Below are 17,988 nucleotides of genomic sequence, written 5' to 3'. Positions count from 1 at the left end.
ATAGCCAGGGGGAGTTAGTTGGGACAGACACACCTTGTCATTTTCCTGCAGCCATGTCTCTGTTAGGCAAGCCACATCAATTTTCTTTTCCTGCAACATCCCCGCATGCAACCTTGTTCCTAACAGATCTGGTATTGCATAGGATTAGTGCTCAATGCTGGACACCTTTCATGAATCCTGCTCCCATATCTACCAGCTCCCAACTGCACTGGAATAGTAAATTTGCCTGACATTTCCTACCAAACGAATAAGTAGTATGTAAGAAGCACAGGATCATACCCTACAACCACATATTAGAATACCAAACTTACTGCTGGCCTCAACTCAGACAACAATTTAGGGCTATATATATTTACACAAGCAGTGTTGATCGGTTGTTGCAATAATCTCAGAAGCAATTTCTTCTTATCGTCTTTTTCCAATTCTGTTTTATAGTAGTCAAAGACCCATAATTTTTTATCTGATTTAAACCTTTCTAGCAAGTGTGCCTAGAAGAACCATTGACATTTATAGCCTTTAGCTATTAGATCTTCCCTTGTCTTCAATTTACAATCTCTTTGTGAGAACTCTAATAATTCTCCATACATCAGTCATCTCTGTTTAGTTGTCATTTCACCTCTATAAAAAGCTTCCTGTGTTGAAATCCAAAGCAGTGTCTTTTGTGATAGTTTCAGTTTATATTTATTCCAAATTCTCAAGATGGCTCTCCTAATATAGTGATTTTTAAAGTCTACGGGCCAAGCTACAAGTGACGAATGACACTTGAATGGCAAGTGGATCGAGTGGAGCGCAAGTGGAGGGCAAGTGAACAGGGAGAAATACACTTGCTGTTCAAGTGTCATTCGTCACTTGTAGCTTGGCCCTACGTTAACCTTTACTTTATCCTACCACAAATAAGCATGCCATCCAAATCTCAGGTCATGACCTTCCAAAGTCAAGAGCCTATCATTTCTCAGAAGCTTCCATTCCCTCATCCACATTAGACATGAGGTAGCAAAATACAACTTCCAGTCCAGTAGACCTAAACTACCTCTTTCTTTTGCATCTTGTAAAATGTTGTATTTAACGCTTGGTTTTTTGCCCTTACCATATAAATGTTGAAATATCCTTTTGCTACTGTTTAAATGGTACTTCAGAAGCTAAAACTGGTATTGTCTGGAACAAAAATAGCATCCTAGGTAAAACATTCATCTTAATAACTGATATTCTCCCCAGCAAGGACAGCTGTACTTTATCCCATCTTAACATATCCTTTTAAATTTCTTTCCATGTCTTAACATAGTTATTTTTCCAACCTCGAAACCTGATATTCTCATAAGTTCTTTGTGGCTTTTAGTATCCATATTTTTCATTAACATTTGTATGTTACTGATTTATTTATGTCATTTATAGTCCGCTTTTCTCACTGACACTCAAGGCAGATTTCACAGTGTGAGATTAGTGCAGCCAGTTTCAAGGGCATTTCCATAAACAATGTCATAAGGTAAATAAACACAATTTTACAAAGACATAGCATTAGTAAGAATCCAATACAGAGAGGAAGAAATGCTGAAACATAAGCAATTCTAGGGCTGACATTAGAAGCACAAGTAGCTCATAGGAGCACGTATTTAAGACAACAGGTAATACATAAGGCAACATAGTGGTGAAGTCTATGGTCCTTAACTCATTATCGAAGCTTCTGAGAGCCCTTCCCTATAATAATTCAGTTTTGCTTCGTTTGTGGAAATTTAGGAGAGTGGGAGCTCTCCTGACCTCTGCAGATAGGCTGTTCCACAGAGTAGGGGCCACCACAGAGAAAGCCCGTGTACGGGCTGCTGTTGATTTCACCCATGTGCAGAGTGGCACCTGCAGGAGACCCTGTTCAGATGAGTAAAGCTGCCATGGAGGAACACAGGGAGGGAGGCAGTCCTGTAGGTATGCTGGGTCAAGGCCAGGAAGAGCTTTGTATGAGATAACTAATACCTTGAACTGGGCACAGTAGCTGATAGGTAGTGACTGCAGAATGGGGGTGATCCTGTTCATTTATTTTGAAACCTACCAGATACCAAATTCTGTCAACTTCTCCATCAATGTTTCAATTCCCTCTAGTGGATCTTCCAAGATTAAAATTAAATCATCTGCAAAGGCTTAGTTTATATGACTCTTTTTTAATTTTAACACCTCTAATCCTTTCCTCCTATCTAATGTCTCTATTCAAAACTTACAACACCAAAATAAAAAGAAGTAGTGACAATGGACATCCTTGATATGTTCCTTTTTGTATCTCACATGGTTTAGTTAATTCTCCATTAACAACAATTTTAGCAGTCTGTAAAGTGTAAATTGATTTCACCCATGTTTCAAAATTCTCCCTAAAATTAATCTTTTCCAAAACTTGGAACAGGAAACTCCAGTTAAAATGGTCAAAGACCTTCTCTACATTCATGAAAATTAGAGCAGCTTGTTTTTCACTATATCCGATACAGTTCTAACATGATCTTTCAACTGTCTTTTGGGCAAAAAACCACTTTGATCTTCATGAATAAAGTGTTTGAGAACATACTTAAGTCTTTCTGCTAATATTGTGGTAAATAATATGTAGTCATTATTCAACAATGATATAGGTGTAATTTTTTGCTAGTGTCAAATCTTGCCCTTCTTTGGGTATCAATGTAATGTTAGCAACTTTCAAGTCTCTGGCATCATTCCTCCCAACAAAATCGAATTCATTGTATTTTGCAAAAGTACTAAAATCTCATCTTCAAAGCATTTATAATATTGGCCTGATAGTCTATCAGGACTTGATGACTTCCCAGTTTTCATCATTTTAATTGCTTCCACCACTTCTTGAATCATTATTGGGCCATTCATCACCTGCTGTTCTTCCGTAATTTTGGGTAGCTTCTATTTTGTTAAATAATCATTCACTTTCTTTGAAGAAATATCCTACCTTCTGTATAAATTTGAATAATACTTTTTTAAAAAGTCTTTTGAATGGCCCCATTTTCTGTTAGCATAGTATTCCCATCTTGCAGTTTTAAAATATTTTCTCTCTCTCTTTTCTCAGTCTATACGCCAACTACCTTCCCAGTTTATTAACAAATTTGAAGTTTCTCTGCTTACCAAAGTTCATTTTTTTCTGAGTCCCTTATTGTTAACATTGATAGCTATTGCTGTAAGCATTTTATCTCTTGTTGCACCTTGACATTCCACAGCACCTTTAAAATTCTCCTTCCTTTTAAAAAAATTCTTACAGAATATCTTGCATTTTTTCCTGCATTTTTTTCTTCAATTCTGAATTATGACGTATGAAGTGGGCTCTTATAAATGCTTTACTTGTGTCCCAAACCATTCTTAAATCTATCCTTATTCAAGTTTAATACAGAAAATTCAGCCTTTTAAACAAATAATCCTCTACAATTGCCTCTTTCTGTAGTAAGGATTCATTCAATTGCTACCTAAATTTATTGGATTTGCTTCTATAATTTACACTTACAGGATTATGGTCAGAAAAAGACTTTGGCAATATCTCCACTTTACCAATTTTGGTCACCAAATTTTTCAATACCCAGACCATCTCTATACATGACAAAGATTTATGTCTCTTTGTATAGAATGTATATTCTCTTGAGTCCCCATTTTTTTTGTCTCCAAACATCCACCAAACCCATATTATCAATCATGTCAAAACAAACCTTTGGTAATTTGCCTTGAGTATCTTATGTTTTTCTCAGAACATCTGTCTATTTGTGCAGAAATTACATCATTCCAATCCCCCATCAAACAGTAGTTTTCATAGGACAGATTCACCAACTTCCCAAAGAGATTTGTAGGCCCTCCCATTTTCCTCATTTGGTGCACAAATTCCCACCACCTAAATTTTGCTCCCATTTAATGTCACCTCCACCCCCACAAATATACCAAGGTTGTCAGAATATTACTAGTTCTGGTTTCAATACTGATTTTAGATACAATAGCATCCGTTTTTCTTTTTATTATCTGAACAGACAAATTTTTCCCAAAATTTTTAATGTTTTAACTGATTGAAGTTAAGTTATATTGCGGTTGCCGCTCTCTTGCTATCTTTTAAAAACTATTTATATGAGAACTGTAATTTTAAAATGCTTTTATGAAATTGTGATTTTTTCTCATATTGCTGATTATATGATTTAACTGATGTAATCCACCCTGAGACCATTCATGGGGAGGGCGGAATATAAATATAAATAAAAAATAAAATGTTGTGATCCAAATATTTGATGTCTTTTTTCTTGATATGAGTTTCTTATAAGCAAATGATGTTGACTATCAATTTTTTCAAATAATGAAATACTTTCCATCATTTTTGAGGAACATTTGCCCTGTTTATATTCCACATTATACATTGGTAATCCATATTTGGGTTTTAATTATTATCATCTTGTTCGTCCTCGTCTCTATTCCAATATGAACTGTTTGGGATCTTCTGCAAATTCTTCCCAATCGTTCTTATGTCTTTCAAAGAAATCTCCTGCTTTTGGTACCGAATTAAACCTGAATCTCTGTTTGAAAGTAAGAGTCACTCCTTCCAACTTGTCCCATCTGAATGGGATTTTCTTCTGTTTCAGCTTTTTGGTTAAAAATGCATAGTCTCTTTGCTTCCTCAGAATTCTGAATGGTATCTCCTTTAAAAGGATGACCTCAACTTCCTGTATTCTCAGTTACTTCTTGTAATGTTGTTATAAAACTTGATCTCTGATAGACTTTTTGACAAAATACACTATAATATCTTTTGGTAGTTTGTTCTGTGCCGCATACCTGGTGGTATACTTTATCCCTTTGCATATCAACTCTTGGGATGTCCAACTGAAGAAATTCTGTCAAAGACTCAACCACCTTATGTCAAATATCCTCCACTTGTGTCTCCGTAACGTCTCATAGTCTCAGAGCATATTCTTCCTCCCTTATTTCCAATAAAGCTAAATTATCTTGATGTTTCTCCAACTCTCTATCAAACCGGACCTTTGAACACTTACCATGAAGGTTCCTTCTCCTCTGAGGAAAGGAGGACATCTTTAATTATCCCCATCGTCCAAGGGGTGATGATGTCATCGTCAGAGCTGATGACAGTCTCAGGCAGTTGTTTGGTCTTCCTGACCTTTTCTTTGATGAGGGATAGACAACACTCTTTTGATAATCATACCCAGGTGTTCTAGTTTTGTAGAAACTGAATAGTGAACTGGGTGTCACGGTGAGATTTTTCTTTTGAACTTGATCTGATCAAAAGATCGTTTGGGTACAAGCAAACATGAATACTTCTCTCTCTGAGACATACAATGAGGTTTATCAGGAGCTTTGTGAACACTCTTGGCACAGTGGACAGGCCGAAAGGGATGGTTCAGAACTGCCAATTGATTTTTTTTTCCACACGAAATCTTAGGTATTGTTGAGATGTCAGAATTGGTACATGGAGGTATGCTTCCGTAAGATCTGTAGATGTCATGTATTTTTCTGGTTGAATGGCCTCTGCAACTGAGCGCAGACTATCCATTCAGAAGTGATATAATTTGATAACCTTGTTCAAAAGTTGAGGTCTAATAACGCCCACCAGACCCAATTCTTTTTAGGGACTGTGAAGAAGATTGAGTAGACTCCCCCATCCACTTTCATTGCAGGGAACGTACTTCACAGCTTGAATGCCCAGAAGGTGTTGGATCACATCTTAAGATTTTGTAGGGGAAAGATTACAAAACATTCTGGTGGGTTTTGAATTGTATGGAATAGCCTTGTGAGACTTTTTTAAGGTCCAGGCGTCCACCTATGTGTTGATCGAGGCTTGATGGTGAGGAGTACTTGGCCTCTCACAGGGATGGCTTGTGAGTCCTGTCTTAGAGAGCTTGGTATCAAGGTCGGATCTCTTTCCATGTGTGAAGAACTGTCTGTTTGATCTTGGGACAAAGAAAGCATTATCCCCACAATACAGCTGGGGAGCTGCGACTAAGAGGAATGGTTTACCCAAGGCCATGTGGTAAGTTCAGGGCTATAGTGAGATTTGAACACACAGAGTACTGCATCACTGTTCAATTACTTAACCACTATACTACAAGTCGGTTCTTGAAAGGAACCGCTAAGTTTTTCACTAATAAAATAGCACGAATATGATCTGATCTAGATGCTAGCTGCAATGCGAGACAGAAGAAATTATAAATGCACCATCCAGCTTACATTTGGATTGCTTTGAACCAATCACAATGACAGATCTTAACAGGATCTTGATGTCAATGAAAACCACTACTTGTGCACTCAATCCTTGCCCATCCTGGCTGTTAACTTCAAGTAAGGACCACATAAGTGAACCACTGAGGTCTATTGTAAATCAATTGCTAACTCAGGGCAGCTTTCCCCGACACCTCAAACAGGCGGTTATTCATCCGCTACTTAAAAAACCATCCCAGGCCAGGGCATGGGACAGAGACAGCACTAGTAGCATTAGTGGATGATCTCCGTGAGAATACAGACAAAGGCCATGCCTCCTTATTGCTTCTATTGGATCTATCTGCAGCCTTTGACACAGTAGACCATGCCATCCTGTTAAGGTGTTTAGAAACAGAAGTGGGCATCAAAGGATGTGCCCTGGACTGGTTTAAATAGTTTCTCTTGGAGCAGACTCAAAGGGTGGCTGTTGGAGATCAACTATCTCCAGAATGGGAACTACTTTGCAGAGTTCCGCAGGGCGCAATCTTATCTCCCATGTTATTCAACCTCTACGTAAAGCCTTTAGGAGAACTCATTCACAGCTGTAGAGTTGGATGTCATCAATATGTAGATGAAACCCAACATTATATCTCGCTATCCATGTCCCTGCAGGATGCAGTGGAAATCTTAGATCGCTGCCTAACAACCGTGGTGAAATGGTTGAAAAACAACAAATTGAAATTGAAACCAGACAAGACCGAAGTGATGCTTGTTGGGAACAATTTACTTCCCACTTTTGATGGAGTTCATCTGACCATTGCAGACTCAGTTAAGAGCCTAGGGGTTATACCAGCGTTATTACTAGAAAAACTAGTTAAGGCAGTAGCAAAAAATGCTTACTACAACCTCACTCTGGCCTGGAAGATGGCTTCTTATCTTGACACAGCTAACCTGGCCACTTGGATCCATGCTATGGTAACATCAAGGCTTGACTATTGTAATGCTCTATACATAGGTATCCCATCTAAGTTAACTAGGAGGCTCCAATGAGTGCAAAGTGCTGCAGCTCAACTGTTATCAGGAGCGAGCAGGAGCATGAAGATCACTCCAATCACTCCATTGGCTACCCATCAGTTACCAGTCTCAGTTCAAGGTATTAGTTATTACATACAAAGTTCTTTATGGCTTTGGTCCGGCATACCTACGGGACCGCCTCCCTCTCTATGTTCCTCCACGGCAGCTTCGCTCATCTGAACAGGATCTCCTGCAGGTACCAGGCTGCACACAGGTGAAGTCAGCAGCAGCCTGTACACGGGCTTTCTCTGTGGTATCCCCTATCCTGTGGAATGACCTGCTTGAGGAAGTCAGAAGAGCCCCCACTCTCCTGGCTTTTTGTAAACGTTGAAAAACTGAACTAGTCAAAAAGGCTTTTTAGTCAATTGGGAGGGCTGTATTGTAGGGAAGGGGTCTCAGCTGCTTCGCTAATGAGTTAGAGATCATAGACTTCATCACTATATTGCCTTACATATTATCTGCTGTTTTAAATATATATTCCTATGTACCACCACTTTTCCATATTGTCTAAAGTTAGTCCTAGAATTGATTATATTCTGTTTCAGTATTTTTTTCTACTCTGTATTGGATTCTTGCTAATACTGGGGGATTCTGCATGATCAATTTTGATCGGACTTTCTGAGCAGTCATGCCACAGTGGAGTCGTATGAATCCACTTCTCCCTGATTCCACATTAAGGCTTTTGTTTCGCATTGACATTTCATTTCATTGGCTCAAAGTCCATTGTGCGGAATTTGACAGGATGGAATTTGACATCGCTTTTTCCGGCGGAAGTGTCGAATGATGCACGTCTTCATTATTTTTTTTTAAAAAAAACATTGCAACATATAAACGTTGCATCAAACCAACACATTAGAAAAAAAATTCTCACAAAAATACGCTGCTACACATAAACGTTGCATCAAATAAACATATTGGATAGGCCACAGCACTTCCCGCCAATATTGCGGAATGAGTATTGGCTATTGACATTTGGAGGGAAAATTGTTACCAATGACCCCGCCTCTATTTTTCCCGCTTTCTTCGTGAGCGGTGTGGTTTAGTGATAGGTGTTGTGTTGAGGACGGTGTCGTGGTTGGTATCAGTTGTTTCCTGTGAAAATGAGGGCTGGAGATGAGATTATACTGTCAGCTATACGCGTGTTTATTCTTGCCATGAAATCCACGATTGATGTCTGCACTATGTTCATGAAAAAAATGTGTGCCAGAAAGCAGGCTCTTCTAGAGTGTTCCTTCTCTCAGCGACCAAAAAGGTCGCAAATAGAACTTCACATGACACAGTGCATGTTTCTTCATAGTGATGTACAAATGAAGAAACGTTGTAACGCTTTTTTTTAAATAACTACTGTTTACTTTACAGCCAGGAAGGAGGAATACCTGTGACCTAGATTCCTGAACTTTATAAAGCATTTCTGTCCTCTTTAAAACCCTGCTTGATCTACTTTGCAGTGATCATTGAAGGGCAGGGTGGATGGAAATGGCATTGCTGCCTCTGCTGCGCTGCAAGGGGAGGGGGGCACGATGGGGTGGGGGGACGTTGATTTCATTAGGAGAGTCTTTCTTGTGCTGCAGGGGCTCTCCTTTCTCTGGGAAGACACTTTTGGCTGCTGTTCTTCTCACTGACCCCACTCCCCAGCCCTCAGCCTTTCTCTCCAGCTTCCAAGACAACGCACATTCTAGGGAAGGGAGAGTCGAAATGGTGCTGCCAGACTTAGCTGAGGGAGCTGCCAGGAATGCAGCTCCCCTCGCCTCCCCCAGGGAAAAGCCTGGTTTTTGCTTTCAGATGCTTAGCCTGAGCAGCTCCCTCTGATCGGCACTGAAGCTGAGGAGCAGCTTGCACATTTGTGGAAGATGGTGTTTGTATGTGTGTTGGGGGTAGGTTTAGGTGGGTATCTTTATAGGTCTGCAGGAACTGTGGAAATTTTAGGCTGCTGGAATAAAGTAAGCATTTTGTTGCAGGAAGCAAACACACTCCCTTCCTCGTGACAAAAGTGTTCCCTCTGTTCCTTTAAACTGAATGTTTATGGTTGGGAGAGGGAGGGGAATGTGAGTGACTGGCAACCTGAGTAACATGATCTACGGCAACCAATCAGAACTCTATAACCATAGAGACGTTGATACACTGTTCTGCTGTACCCAAAATGGCTCCCAGATGGCATGGAACTTTTTGGCAAGCTAATGAGGTTTCTCTGCTGCTAAAAATAGTTGAACACTGAAGATCCTCCATCACACTTTCCCTCTACCTCAGAAGCTGTCAGCGAGCAACAAGTAACAAATTTGGTGCGTTGAAAAATGGACCCGTTATTGGTCAGCTGTTGTCATGTGACACAGGATATGTTTCTGCATAGACTTGTAGAAACGTTGCTACGTTTTTTACAATTTTTTTTTTAAAAAAAAAGAGGGGAAGGGAAAGGGCAGTGGGTGTGGCTTAGAAAACATGATTGGCCAATCAAATTAAGTTGATTCAAAGGGCGAGAGAAAAGGGCAAGGGTGGGGAGAACATCGGATAAAGAATTAAGCATGATTAAAATCCCTAATCTGCTGCGAATGGACAAATAAGTCGGGGGAAAGCAGGATGGAAAAAAAACGGACAAAACCTGCAGTGACTTCGAATCTGCTGCTAGGATTGCCTTCCCATGTGTGGAAACACAAGGAAAAATCGAGGTCATTTAGAAGCTGAAGCACGGAAAACCACTCGTGTGGAATCACCCACTATCTTTTAAACTTGAATCTATTTACCCTTGGTATTGTTTATGAAATGTCCTTGATACTGTATTGAAATGTACTTGATACCGAGAGTACTAATCTCATACTGTGTAATCTGCCTTGAGTCTCAGAGAGAAAGGCGGACTGTAATAACATAAATAAATAAAATAAACCCCTTATTAAAGGGCTGTCTAGATTAACTCCAGGATGATCGCTTGGAATCCTGTCTGGATCTTAGTAGAGTGTGTTGTGAATAAAATGGCTGAGGGACAAGGGATCGCCTCTCAGATTATTTGAGGGTTTTTAAGAACATAAGAGAAGCCATGTTGGATCAGGCCAACGGCCCATCCAGTCCAACGCTCTGTGTCACACAGTGGCCAAAAAACCAGGTGTCCTCAGGAGGTCTGCCAGTGGGGAAGGGACACTAGAAGGCCTCCCACTGATTGCCCCCTCCCAAACACCAAGCATACAGAGTATCACTGCCCTAGACAGAGAGTTCCATCTATACCTTGTGGCTAACAGCTACTGATGGACCTCTGCTGCATATGTTTATCCAATCCCCTCTTGAAGCTGTCTATGCTTGAAGCTGCCACCACCTCCTGAGGCAGTGAATTCCATGTGTTAATCACCCTTTGGGTGAAGAAGTACTTCCTTTTATCCATTCTAACCCAACTGCTCAGCAATTTCATTGAGTGCCCACGAGTTCTTGTATTGTGAGAAAGGGAGAAAAATACTTCTCTCTCTACTTTCTCTATCCCATGCATAATCTTGTAAACCTCTATCATGTCACCCCTCAGTCGTCGTTTCTCCAAGATATAAAGAGCCCCAAGCACTTTAACCTTTCTTCATAGGGGAAGTGTTCCATCCCTTTAATCATTCTAGTTGCCCTTTTCTGCACTTTTTCCAGTGCTATAATATCTTTTTTGAGGTGTGGTGACCAGAATTGTACAGAGTATTCCAAATGAGGCCGTACCATTGATTTATACAGGGGCATTATGATACTACCTGATTTGTTTTCAATTCCCTTCATAATAATTCCCAGCACAGCGTTGGCCTTTTTTATTGCCGTCGCATACTGTATCGACATTTTCAGTGAGTTATCCACCACAACTCCAAGATCTCTCTTTTGATCCATCTCCGCCAGTTTGGACCCCATCATTGTATATTTATATTTGGGATTTTTGGCCCCGATGTGCATTACTTTGCACTTGGCCACGTTGAACATCATTTGCCACACTGATGCCCACTCGCCCAGCCTCGACAGATCCCTTTGGAGTGCCTCACAATCCTCCCTGGTTCTCACCACCCTGAACAATTTAGTGTCATCAGCAAACTTAGCTACTTCACAGCTTACTCCCAACTCCAAATCATTAATGAACAAGTTAAAAAGTGATGGAGTGAGTGTAAATAACGCAGCGGAATTATGCTGTGCTGTTTAGAGAGGCAAAAAGTTTTATTTGAGGAAGTTACATACTTGATAGTAAAGAGGGGAGAGATTCTTGCTATCTGACTACATCTTGCAGAGAGAGAGAAGAAGTGTGGCAGGAGAGAGAAGAAGCAGGATATTGCCCTGTTTAGCCCAATAGGAGACAAGACAAGGAAATGACCCCCAGGAAACAAGAGAGGTGCTGCTCTCACTGTCCTAACTAAGTGATCCTTGCTGCCCCCTGCATGGTAGGCTCTTCTTCCTTCTTGCTGCTGCAGTACACCAGACATTGCTATTTCCAACAAAAAGCACCAGACCCAAGACTGAGCCCAGCAGTACCCCACTGCTTACCACCTTCCTCTGTGAATATTGCCCATTTATACTCACTCTCTGTTTCCTATTCATTAGCCAGTTTTTGATCCACAAGAGGACTTGTCCTTTTACCCCATGAATATTCAGCTTACTTAGCAGCCTTTGATGAGAAACTTTATCAAAAGCTTTCTGGAAGTCCAGGTAGACAACATCTATTGGTTCCCCCTTGTCCACGTTTGCTCACTCCTTCAAAGAACTCTAACAGGTTCACAAGACAAGATTTTCCCTTACAGAACCCATGCTGAGTCTTCCTTAATAGCTTTTGTTCATCAACGTGCCTACTAATTCTTTCTTTAATAACGGTTTCCAGCAACTTACCTGATGTTGACGTTAGACTGACTGGCCTGTAATTTCCCAGATCTTCTCTGGAACCTTTTTCAAAGATGGGGGTGACATTAGCTACCTTCCAGTCCTCAGGAATGGAGGCAGATGTTAATGAAAGGTTATTTATCTTTGTCAGGCGATCCACAAATTCACATTTGAGTTCTTTCAGAACTCTTGGATGTATGCCACCCAGGCCTGGTGATTTGTTAGTTTTTAAATTGTCTATCAGTTGTAGGACCTCCTCTCTTGTCACCTCATTCTGACTCAGTTCTTTCAACACGCCTCCCAAAATCAGCAGTTCTGGACTGGGCAAATACCTCTCATCTTTCACAGTGAACACAAAGGCAAAAAATGTATTTAGCTTCTCGGTCATTTCCCTATTGTTCTTCAGTTTTGCACTGAGTATCACATGTACTACTATCTGCCCACTGGGCAGAAGTCTTGGGTATGTGCTTGGTGCAAGGAGCTCCTGGTTCTCATGGAGCGAGTTCACACCCTTGAGGCTGAGGTGGCTGACTTGGAGAAGCAGACAGAGTTAGTCAGACACATGGAGAAGACTCTTGGGGACTTGTTAGATGTATCTCACTCTGAGAATGGCAGCCCCAACACTGCCAGGGAACATGAGGGTTGAGAGGAGACAGGGCACCGTGCTGGGGCTCTTAGTAGTTGTTGATTGGATCCTTAGGCGGGTAGACAGCTGGGTGGAAAACCCACGTACTGACCGTACGGTGACTCGCCTGCCTGGTGCAAAGGTAGCGGACATCATGGAGGTTCTAGGTAGGTTGGTAGACAGTGCTGGGGAGGAGAAAGTGGTCGTGCTACATGTTGGTACCAATGAGGTGGGGAAATGCAAGCGTGAGGTCCTGGAGGAAAAATTTACCTTCTAGGCAGGAAACTCAAGGCCAGGACCACCAAGGTAGCCTTCTAAGAAGTGCTACCTGTTCCACGAGCAGGGCCAGAGAGACAGGCTCAGATTAGGTGTCTCAATGTGTGGATGAGACGATGGTGTGGGGAGGAAGGATTAATGTTTGTGAGGCACTGGGATACTTTTTGGAACAAGCAGGAGCTGTACAAAAGAGAGAGTCTGCACTTGTCCCAAGAAGGAACCAGGCTGCTGGCGCTTAAAATAAAAAAGGTGGCAGAGCAGTTTTTAAACTGAATCTTGGAGGAAAGCTGACAGGAGATGAAATGTCTCTGGTTCAGGATGGTTCATCTCAAAGAGATAAAGGGTTAGCTGTTACTTTTCTACAGGGAAATGGATTAGAGTTTTCCACTGAGATGGTGACAAACAATATGGACTGTCTGGCAGGGTCTGGAGGCAGCAGGTGGAAGGTTGCAAGCCGAACATTCCTGGGAAATTATAGATGTCTATATACGAATGCTAGAAACATCCGAGGTAAAATCGGGGAGTTGGAATGCTTAGTGTTGGGCATTCCAACTCCCCGATTTTACCTCGGATGTTTCCAGCTTAGTGTTGGGGGAAAACATAGACATTGTGGGCATTACAGAAACTTGGTGGAATAAGGAAAACCAGTGGGATACAGCAATTCCTGGATATAAATTATATCATAAGGATAGGGAGGGAAGGGTTGGAGGTGGGGTGGCTCTGTGCATATAGTCCAGTAAGATTGAGAAGGTAAGACAATTAGATTCACTTCTGGAAATGCTATGGATTAAAATAATGGGCCCCAAAGGAAACTTAACCCTAAGAGTTTGTTATTGCCCATTATAACATGAGAAAAGAAATAAGGGTAGCGGCTAGACGAAATAACTGTGTAGTAATAGGTGATTTCAATTCCCCACACATTGATTGGGTCAACGTGTGTTCAAGTCAGGAGAAAGAAACTGGGTTTCTAGACACTCTCAATGACTATGCTATGGAGCAGATGGTTGCAGAACCTACCAGGGGAGAGGCGATCCTAGACTTGGTCCTAAGTAATGCCCAAGATCTGGTGAGAGATGTAAAAGTGGTTGCACTGCTTGGGAACAGTGACCATAATGTTATTGAGTTCAGCATTTGCATAAGTAGAGAGTTGCCCAAAAAGACCAACACAACCACTTTTAACTTTAATAGCGGTAAATTCTCTGAGATGAGGGGGCATGTGAAAAAGAAACTGAAAGGGGACTTCCGGTTTGGGATCATGGTGGTCTGACGGAGCTCTAAGAGCGGAGCTGTCCGAGCCGCTATTTGTGAGGGCCAGCGGGGTGCTAGATCGCCCGGGGCCCCCTGTTCTCAGGCAGAGAACAGGCATAAACGCTCAGGATCCAGAAGGTGCATTGATCTCGGCTGAGGGGGAGATCTGCACAACAGTCTCCCACCCAGCCTTGAGGTCCCACCCGAAGAAGGACGGCAAAGATCTCTGCAGTGGCTTTGGAGTCACTGAATTGGCATAGGATCACCGTACCCAAGCTTCAGTAACTAATTTGGACTAATTTTGAATAATTTGAGTACCGAAACAGCGATTACAACCCGCAAATACAACTATTAAGGTAAAGATTGCTATCTCTCTTTTCGAGAAGAAATTTGGTAAGAAGAATTGAATTAATTTGGAAGATAAAGATTGCTAAGTGTTAAGGACATATTGGTTAAGCTCCGGTAAAGTGACTGAGTTAAAAAAGAATTTATTTAGAAGAATTAGAGTGAAGAAAGTAATTATTGTTTACATACCTGCGGTCTAAGAGAGATAGCAAACTGTGGGAAACCTGAAAAAATGCGAGAACTGCTGTGTGGTCGTGACGGAGCAGGAAGTGCATCAAAGCAATAGAGTAACAGGCTGGAAGCGGAGGTCAACAGAAACCCAGAAAAGGAAGAGCGCCATTTTGAAAAAGGGAAAGGGCAAGACCTCAATTCAAGTGGAAGTGGGACATCTTGGAGAAGGTTAAGGGCAGAAGCTTGGAGTTAAAACCATAGAGAAAAGACGCCCGCCATTTTGGATACCGGAATTGTTTAATTGGAGAATTTGTTTTAAATAAAGGACTTAATTTTAAAAATAATAAATTACTTTCGCCACGGAGTTGTGGAAGAAAGTGGACCCGTGGGAGCGAGGTAAAGCCAGCCCCACGATGTCGAAGAAGGAGTGGCAGTCAGCGTTGGAGAGTTTGGACAAGAAAGTGGCGGATGGAAATAAGGAGATTAAAGACATGATAAGAGACATGGCGAAAGACTTCAAAGAGACACTTAAATCGGAGGTGGCGGAAGTAACCAAGAGTATTGATGAGGTCAAGAAGGAGTTACAAACAACGCAGTTGAAAGTGAAGGTAATGGAGGATGAAGTGGACAAATTGTCTGTTTCTTTCAAGACAGAAACTAAGGGTTTGCAAGGAAGAATGGCCTTGATGGAATGTAAATATATGGAAAGACAACTTAGATTTTGCGGGGTCCCAGAAGCAGAGGGAAAGTCAGCCCAAGAGCAGATATCAGAAATACTTGAAGAATTTTTGGATAAAGAAGTGGAAGAAATTGTGGTTTTACTGGATGTGGCGTACAGAATCAACTCAAAATATGCAGCTCAAAAAAATTTACCAAGAGATATGATAGTGCAATTCACAATGAAAAGAACAAGAGAAGATATTGTGAGTAAACAGTTTCAAAACCCTCTGGAAATTGCTGGAAAAAGAGTACGAATAATGAAAGAGCTAGAGGAGTTTTGTTGGAGAGGAAGAAATACAAAGAACTGGTTCAAATGTTGAAGGATTTGAATATCAGATTCAGATGGGAAATACCAGAGGGTTTGAGCTTTGAATTTCAAACAGTCAAAAAAAAATCAGGTCTAGTCATGAGATGGAGAGGTTTTTTATGGACAATGAAAAAGACTTACCTAAAAGATCCAGAATATGACCATGGAGTGCAAAATTATATCTTGGAATGTAAATGGACTTAATTCACCTTTCAAACGTAAAACTATTTTCCATTGGCTATCTAAACAGCACTGTAATATAATTTGTCTACAAGAGACTCATATTAAGAAACAAGATGTAAAATATTTGAAAAATGCCAAATTGGGAAGGGAATTTGCAGCTTCATCGAAGCAAAAAAAAGAGTAGTCTTGTACATTAAAGATGAGCTGCAACCTAAAATGATATTTAACGATGTGGAAGGAAGATATATAGCTGTGGAAATTATTTGGAACACGGAAAAGATTTTGCCGATTCGAATTTATGCACCAAATGGAGCTAAGGATAATTTTTTTAAGGACTTACAGAAACAACTGGATGGGCTAACTTACAAATAATTTTGGCAGGTGATTTTAACGGAGTTACGGCTTTAGATGTGGACAAGAAAACAAAGGGTGCACAAAAGAAAAGAGGATTATTGCCAAAATCCTTCTTTGAAATGAAGGATCAGGAGAATTTGGAAGATACTTGGAGAAGAAATAATCCCAAAGTAAAGCAGTACACGTACTTTTCGCCGAGACATTCGACATTATCAAGAATTGATATGATCTGGGCCTCTAAGGACTTGGTTGTATGGACAAAAGATGTGGAGATAATGCCAAAAGTAGGCTCAGATCATAATCCAATCATGTGGAAGTTTGGAAAAGGCACCAAAAGACGAAGATGGAGAATAAATGAGGATCTGCTGCAACAAAGGGACAATTTAGAATTGCTACAGAGGGAGACCAAATTCTTTATACAGTATAATTTGAATAATACCGTTCCAACTCACAAAGTTTGGGACGCTTATAAGGCAGTTATTAGAGGAGTATTGATGGACTTAAATGCAAGGGATAAAAAGAAAAAAGAGGAGAAAAAGAAAGAAACTGTGGAGAATATAAGAATTAAGGAGATACAACTGAAGAAAAGACCAGGGAAAAAGAAATTATTTCAAGAAATTAAAATTTTGCAAGAACAATTAAAAGCAATGGAGAATAAAGAGTTGGAATGGGAACTGAAGAAATTGAATCAAAAGTCGTTCGAAGGAGCAAACAAACCTGGGAAATATTTAGCGTGGCAGTTGAAAAAGGAAAAAGAGAAAAAGGTGATAACTAAGATTCAAGAAAATGGAACGACATTGTCCGATCAAACAGCGATTAGTAGAGCATTCTTTAAATTTTATGAAAAATAGTATCAAAGGAAAGAAGTAAATTTGGATGCTATTGAGCAATATTTAGACAAAGTTAAATTACCATCGATATCAGAGAATTGGAAGGAAAAGCTGAATGCAGAAATTACGGAGACAGAGATAAGAGAAGCCATTCAGTCAACTAAATTAGGCAAGGCACCAGGTCCAGACGGAATCACGGCTAGATCCTATAAATCATTGGTAGAGGAGTTGGTACCTTTTTTGAAGGCAGTAATGAATGAAATCTTAAGAGGACAAAAGGTTCCAGAGTCTTGGAATGAGGCCACTATATCATTAATACCAAAGGAGGATCAGGACCTATGTAATGTTAAAAACTATCGACCTATTTCGTTGCTGAATAATGACTATAAAATTTTTGCAAAAATATTGGCGGAAAGACTGAAGGAAGGGCTTGTGGAATTTATTGCAGAAGAACAAGCAGGTTTCCTTCCAAATAGACAAATCAAAGACAATTTGAGAACTGTTCTAAATGCAATAGAATATTGTGATAAACACTGTGAGAAGGAAGTTGGTTTCTTTTTTGTGGATGCAGAGAAAGCTTTTGATAATTTAAATTGGAGTTTTATGTTCGCCACAATGGAAAAACTGCAAATGGGAAAAGATTTTATTCAAGCGGTAAGAGCGATTTACAAAGACCAATGTGCAGCAATTGTAGTCAATAACGATTTAACTAAAAAACTGGAAATTAGGAAAGGTACAAGGCAGGGCTGCCCACTATCCCCATTGTTGTTTATCTTGATTTTGGAAATATTGTTGATTCAGATTCAAGAGGATGATGCGATAAGAGGCATAAAAATTAAAGATTTTACCTACAAAGTTAGAGCTTTTGCGGATGATGTGATGGTTAT

Source organism: Eublepharis macularius, chromosome 3 (assembly GCF_028583425.1).
Source record: "Eublepharis macularius isolate TG4126 chromosome 3, MPM_Emac_v1.0, whole genome shotgun sequence".
NCBI lineage: Eukaryota > Metazoa > Chordata > Lepidosauria > Squamata > Eublepharidae > Eublepharis > Eublepharis macularius.
This window is presented reverse-complemented; position numbering follows the sequence as displayed.